We start from the raw sequence: 7,814 nt of genomic DNA, 5'->3' as shown, positions 1-7,814 counted from the left end.
TCTCTACAAAACTTCCTCTATGTTTCTGAACATTTCTCCCTATTTTTCCAAGCATTTTTCCTATTTTTCTCTAAAATCTCACCTATTTTTTCCTTAAATTTTCATAATTATTCCAGTTTAACTCTAAAATTTCCACTATTTCTCTCCAAAACTTCCTCCGTGTTTTGGAACATTTCTCCCTACTTTACAAAGCAGTTCTCCTATTTTTCGCTAAAACCTCTCATTTTTTCCTTAAATTTTTATTTTTTCCTGTTATACACTCAAATTTTCACAATTTCTCTACAAAACTTCCTCTATGTTTCTGAAAATTTCTCCCTATTTTTCCAACGATTTCTCCTATTTTTCTCTAAAAAATCTTCTATTTTTTAATTGTTTTTTTCAATTATTTTTTCATAATTTTTCCATTTTTACACTTAAATCTTCATTATTTCTTTCTAAAACTTCCTCTCTGTTTTGGAACATTTCTCCACATTTTCCCAAGCATTTCTCCTATTTTTCTCTAAAATATCTCCTAATTTTTATTAAATGCTCATAATTTTTCTAGTTTTAATCCAAAATTTTCACTATTTCTCTCTAAAAGTTCCTGTATGTTTCTGAACATTTTTCTCTATTTTCCAAAGCAGTTTTCTTATTTTTCTTTAAAATTTCTCCTTTTTTCCTTAAATTTTCATAAATTTTCCTTTTTTACACTAAAGTTTTCACTATTTTGCTCTAAAACTTCCTGTATGTTTCTGAATATTTCTCCCTATTTTCCGGAGCATTTCTCATTTTTTTCTCTAAAATTTCTCCTTTTTTCCTTTAATTTTTATAATTTTTCCTGTTATACACTCAAATTTTCACTATTTCTCTACAAAACTTCCTCTATGTTTCTGAACTTTTCTCCCTATTTTCCCAAGCATTTCTCCTATTTTTCTCTAAAATTTCCCCTATTTCTTCCTTAAATTTTTATAGTTTTACACTGAAATTTTCACTATTTCTCTCTAAAAGTTCCTGTATGTTTCTGAATATTTCTCCCTATTTTCCGAAGCATTTCTCATTTTTTTCTCTAAAATATCTCCTTTTTTCCTTAAATTTTTATAATGTTTCCTGTATTACACTATAATGTTCACTATTTCTTGACAAAACTTCCTCTATGTTTCTGAACATTTTTCCCTATTTTTTCAAGCATTTCTCGTATTTTTCTCTAAAATCTCTCCTTTTTTCCTTAAATTTTCATAATTTTTCCAGTTTTACACTAAAATTTTCAATATTTCTCTCCTCTACTTCCTATATGTTTTGGAACATTTCTCACTATTTTCCCAAGCACTTCTCCTATTTTTCTCTGAAATCTATCCTTTTTTTTAAATATTTATATTTTTTCGTTTTACACTTAAATTTCCACTATTTCTCTCCAATACTTCCTCTGTGTTTTGGAACATTTCTCCCTACTTTCCAAAGCAGTTCTCCTATTTTTCTCTAAAATCTCTCCCTTTTTCCTTAAATTTTTATAATTTTTCCTGTTATACACTTCAATTTTTACTATTTCTCTACAAAACTTCCTTTGTGTTTCTGAACTTTTCTCCTTCTTTTTTCAAGCATTTCTCCTATTTCTCTCTGAAATATCTCCTATTTTTTAATTGAATTTTCATAATTTTTCGTGTTTTACACTAAAATGTTCACTATTTCTCGACAAAACTTCCTCTATGTTTCTGAACATTTCTCCCTATTTTTCCAAGCATTTCTCCTATTTTTCTCTAAAATCTCCCCTAGTTTTTCCTTAAATTTTTATAATTTTTCCTGTTTTTCACTAAAATGTTCACTATTTCTCGACAAAACTTCCTCTATGTTTCTGAACATTTCTCCCTATTTTTAAGCATTTCTATTTTTCTCTAAAATCTCACCTATTTTTTCCTTAAATTTTCATAATTATTCCAGTTTAACTCTAAAATTGCCACTATTTCTCTCTTAAACTTCCTCTGTGTTTTGGAACCTTTCTCCCTACTTTTCAAAGCATTTCTCCTATTTTTCTCTAAAATCTATCCTTTTTTCCTTAAATTTTTATAATTTTTCCTTTTTTACATTAAAATGTTCATTATTTCTCTACAAAACTTCCTCTATGTTTCTGAATATTTCTCCCTATTTTCCCAAGCATTTCTCCTTAAATTTTTATAATGTTTCCAGGTTTACACTAAAATTTTCAATATTTCTCTCCTCTAATTCCTCTATGTTTTGGAACATTTCTCACTATTTTCCCAACCATTTCTCCTATTTTTCTCTAAAATCTATCCTTTTTTTTAAATATTTATAATTTTTCGTTTTATACTTAAATTTCCACTATTTCTCTCCAAAAGAGTCTCTTGACCCTTCAGAAGCTCTCGAGATACGAGTCTTAGTGGCTAGATCGGCAGGGTGTGTCATTGCATTTTGCTGGTCTTCTGTTCGAATTTCGAGTTCGACAAATAATTTATAATTTTTCTTTTTTTTAAATAAATTTTATATTTATTTCTCCATTATTCATAGAGTTACTATGAATCATTCCAAATCATATATTTCAAAACAATATTATAAATTTAAAATATTTCTATATTTTATCGGAATTTTAAGAGTCAAGTTCCCGCACATGCGCAGAATCTATTAATATTCTTAGCATTGTGCTTTTAAAACCAGATTTACACAATACTTAATACTTATTGACGAGTCGTAATAAGAGTCTTTGACCATTCAGAAACTCTCGAGGTACGAGTCTTGGTGGCTAGATCGGCACGGTGTGTCATTGTATTTTGCTGTTCTTCTGTTCGAATCTCGATATAGACAAATAATTTATAATTTTTCTTTTTTTAAAGAAATTTTATCTTTATTTCTCCATTATTCATAGAGTTACTATGAATCATTCCAAATCATATATTTCAAAACAATATTATAAATTTAATATATTTCTATATTTTATCGGAATTTTAAGAGTCAAGTTCCCGCACATGCGCAGAATCTATCAATATTCTTAGCAGTGTGCTTTTAAAACCAGATTTACACAATACTTAAAACTTATTGCCGAGTCGTAATGAGATTCTTTGACCCTCCAGCAGCTCTCGAGGAAGGAGTCTTGGTGGCTAGATCGGCAGGGTGTGTCATTTTATTTTGCTGGTCTTCTGTTCGAATCTCGAGATCGACAAATAATTTATAATTTTTCTTTTTTTTAAATAAATTTTATCTATATTTCTCCATTATTCATAGCGTTACTATGAATCATTCCAAATCATATATTTCAAAACAATATTATAAATTGAAAATATTTCTATATTTTATCGGAATTTTAAGAATCAAGTTCCCGCACATGCGCAGAACATATTAATATTCTTAGCAGTGTGCTTTTAAAACCAGATTTACACAATACTTAAAACTTATTGCCGAGTCGTAATGAGAATCTTTGACCCTTCAGCAGCTCTCGAGGTAGGAGTCTTGGTGGCTAGATCGACAGGGTGTGTCATTTTATTTTGCTGGTCTTCTGTTCGAATCTCGAGATCGACAAATAATTTATAATTTTTCTTTTTTTTAAATAAAGTTTATCTTTATTTAAAAATAATTAATAAAATTCTTTTAAATAAAGTTTATCTTAAATTTTAAGTATTGTGTAAATCTGGTTTTAAAAGCACAATGCTAAGAATATTAATTGATTCTGCGCATGTGCGCGAACTTGACTCTTAAAATTCCGATAAAATTTAGAAATATTTTTAATTTATAATATTGTTTTGAAATATATGATTTGGAATGATTCATAGTAACTCTATGAATAATGGAGAAATAAAGATAAAATTTATTTTAAAAAAAGAAAAATTATAAATTATTTGTCGATCTCGAGATTCGAACAGACCAGCAAAATACAATGACACACTCTGCCGATCTAGCCACCAAGACGTGTACCTCGAGAGCTTCTGAAGGGTCAAAGATTCTCATTACGACTCGGCAATAAGTTTTAAGTATTGTGTAAATCTGGTCTTAAAAGCACAATGCTAAGAATATTAATAGATTCTGCGCATGTGCGCGAACTTGACTCTTAAAATTCCGATAAAATATAGAAATATTTTAAATTTATAATATTGTTTTGAAATATATAATTTGGAATGATTCATAGTAACTCTATGAATAATGGAGAAATATAGATAAAATTTATTTTAAAAAAAGAAAAATTATAAAATCTTTGTCGATCTCGAGATTCGAACAGAAGACCAGCAAAATACAATGACACACTCTGCCGATCTAGCCACCAAGACGCGTACCTCGAGAGCTTCTGAAGGGTCAAAGATTCTCATTACGACTCGGCAATAAGTTTTAAGTATTGTGTAAATCTGGTTTTAAAAGCACAATGCTAAGAATATTAATTGATTCTGCGCATGTGCGCGAACTTGACTCTTAAAATTCCGATAAAATATAGAAATATTTTTAATTTATAATATTGTTTTGAAATATATGATTTGGAAGGATTCATAGTAACTCTATGAATAATGGAAAAATAAAGATAAAATTTATTTAAAAAAAAGAAAAATTATAAAATCATTGTCGATCTCGAGATTCGAACAGACCAGCAAAATACAATGACACACTCTGCCGATCTAGCCACCAAGATGCGTACATCGAGAGCTTCTGAAGGGTCAAAGATTCTCATTACGACTCGGCAATAAGTTTTAAGTATTGTGTAAATCTGGTCTTAAAAGCACAATGCTAAGAATATTAATAGATTCTGCGCATGTGCGCGAACTTGACTCTTAAAAATCCGATAAAATATAGAAATATTTTAAATTTATAATATTGTTTTGAAATATATAATTTGGAATGATTCATAGTAACTCTATGAATAATGGAGAAATATAGATAAAATTTATTTTAAAAAAAGAAAAATTATAAAATCTTTGTCGATCTCGAGATTCGAACAGAAGACCAGCAAAATACAATGACACACTCTGCCGATCTAGATACCAAGACGCGTACCTCGAGAGCTTCTGAAGGGTCAATGATTCTCATTACGACTCGGCAATAAGTTTTAAGTATTGTGTAAATCTGGTCTTAAAAGCACAATGCTAAGAATATTAATAGATTCTGCGCATGTGCGCGAACTTGACTCTTAAAATTCCGATAAAATATAGAAATATTTTAAATTTATAATATTGTTTTGAAATATATAATTTGGAATGATTCATAGTAACTCTATGAATAATGGAGAAATATAGATAAAATTTATTTTAAAAAAAGAAAAATTATAAAATATTTGTCGATCTCGAGATTCGAACAGAAGACAGCAAAATTCAATGACACACCCTGCCGACCTACCCACCAAGACGCGTACCTGAGAGCTTCTAAAGGGTCAAAGATTCTCATTACGACTCGGCAATAAGTTTTAAGTATTGTGTAAATCTGGTTTTAAAAGCACAATGCTAAGAATATTAATTGATTCTGCGCATGTGCGCGAACTTGACTCTTAAAATTCCGATAAAATATAGAAATATTTTTAATTTATAATATTGTTTTGAAATATATGATTTGGAATGATTCATAGTAACTCTATGAATAATGGAGATATAAAGATAAAATTTATTTAAAAAAAAGAAAAATTATAAAATCTTTATCGATTTCGAGATTCGAACAGACCAGCAAAATACAATGACACACTCTGCCGATCTAGCCACCAAGATGCGTACATAGAGAGCTTCTGAAGGGTCAAAGATTCTCATTACGACTCGGCAATAAGTTTTAACTATTGTGTAAATCTGGTCTTAAAAGCACAATGCTAAGAATATTAATAGATTCTGCGCATGTGCGGGAACTTGACTCTTAAAATTCCGATAAAATATAGAAATATTTTAAATTTATAATATTGTTTTGAAATATATGATTTGGAATGATTCATAGTAACTCTATGAATAATGGAAAATAAAGATAAAATTTATTTTAAAAAAAGAAAAATTATAAATTATTTGTCGATCTTGAGATTCGAACAGAAGACAGCAAAATACAATGACACACCCTGCCCATATAGCCACCAAGACTCGTACCTCGAGAGCTTCTGAATGGTCAAAGACTCTTATTACGACTCGGCAATAAGTTTTAAGTATTGTGTAAATCTGGTTTTAAAAGCACAATGCTAAGAATATTAATTGATTCTGCGCATGTGCGGGAACATGACTCTTAAAATTCCGATAAAATTTAGAAATATTTTAAATTTATAATATTGTTTTGAAATATATGATTTGGAATGATTCATAGTAACTCTATGAATAATGGAAAAATAAAGATAAAATTTATTTAAAAAAAAGAAAAATTATAAATTATTTGTCGATCTCGAGATTCGAACAGAAGACAGCAAAATACAATGACACACCCTGCCCATATAGCCACCAAGACTCGTACCTCTAGAGCTTCTGAATGGTCAAAGACTCTTATTACGACTCGGCAATAAGTTTTAAGTATTGTGTAAATCTGGTTTTAAAAGCACAATGCTAAGAATATTAATTGATTCTGCGCATGTGCGGGAACATGACTCTTAAAATTCCGATAAAATATAGAAATATTTTTAATTTATAATATTGTTTTGAAATATATGATTTGGAAGGATTCATAGTAACTCTATGAATAATGGAAAAATAAAGATAAAATTTATTTAAAAAAAAGAAAAATTATAAAATCATTGTCGATCTCGAGATTCGAACAGACCAGCAAAATACAATGACACACTCTGCCGATCTAGCCACCAAGATGCGTACATCGAGAGCTTCTGAAGGGTCAAAGATTCTCATTACGACTCGGCAATAAGTTTTAAGTATTGTGTAAATCTGGTCTTAAAAGCACAATGCTAAGAATATTAATAGATTCTGCGCATGTGCGCGAACTTGACTCTTAAAAATCCGATAAAATATAGAAATATTTTAAATTTATAATATTGTTTTGAAATATATAATTTGGAATGATTCATAGTAACTCTATGAATAATGGAGAAATATAGATAAAATTTATTTTAAAAAAAGAAAAATTATAAAATCTTTGTCGATCTCGAGATTCGAACAGAAGACTAGCAAAATACAATGACACACTCTGCCGATCTAGCCACCAAGACGCGTACCTCGAGAGCTTCTGAAGGGTCAATGATTCTCATTACGACTCGGCAATAAGTTTTAAGTATTGTGTAAATCTGGTCTTAAAAGCACAATGCTAAGAATATTAATAGATTCTGCGCATGTGCGCGAACTTGACTCTTAAAATTCCGATAAAATATAGAAATATTTTAAATTTATAATATTGTTTTGAAATATATAATTTGGAATGATTCATAGTAACTCTATGAATAATGGAGAAATATAGATAAAATTTATTTTAAAAAAAGAAAAATTATAAATTATTTGTCGATCTCGAGATTCGAACAGAAGACAGCAAAATTCAATGACACACCCTGCCGACCTACCCACCAAGACGCGTACCTGAGAGCTTCTAAAGGGTCAAAGATTCTCATTACGACTCGGCAATAAGTTTTAAGTATTGTGTAAATCTGGTTTTAAAAGCACAATGCTAAGAATATTAATTGATTCTGCGCATGTGCGCGAACTTGACTCTTAAAATTCCGATAAAATATAGAAATATTTTTAATTTATAATATTGTTTTGAAATATATGATTTGGAATGATTCATAGTAACTCTATGAATAATGGAGATATAAAGATAAAATTTATTTAAAAAAAAGAAAAATTATAAAATCTTTATCGATTTCGAGATTCGAACAGACCAGCAAAATACAATGACACACTCTGCCGATCTAGCCACCAAGATGCGTACATAGAGAGCTTCTGAAGGGT

This window comes from Argiope bruennichi, chromosome 5, assembly GCF_947563725.1.
Source record: "Argiope bruennichi chromosome 5, qqArgBrue1.1, whole genome shotgun sequence".
Lineage (NCBI taxonomy): Eukaryota > Metazoa > Arthropoda > Arachnida > Araneae > Araneidae > Argiope > Argiope bruennichi.
This window is presented reverse-complemented; position numbering follows the sequence as displayed.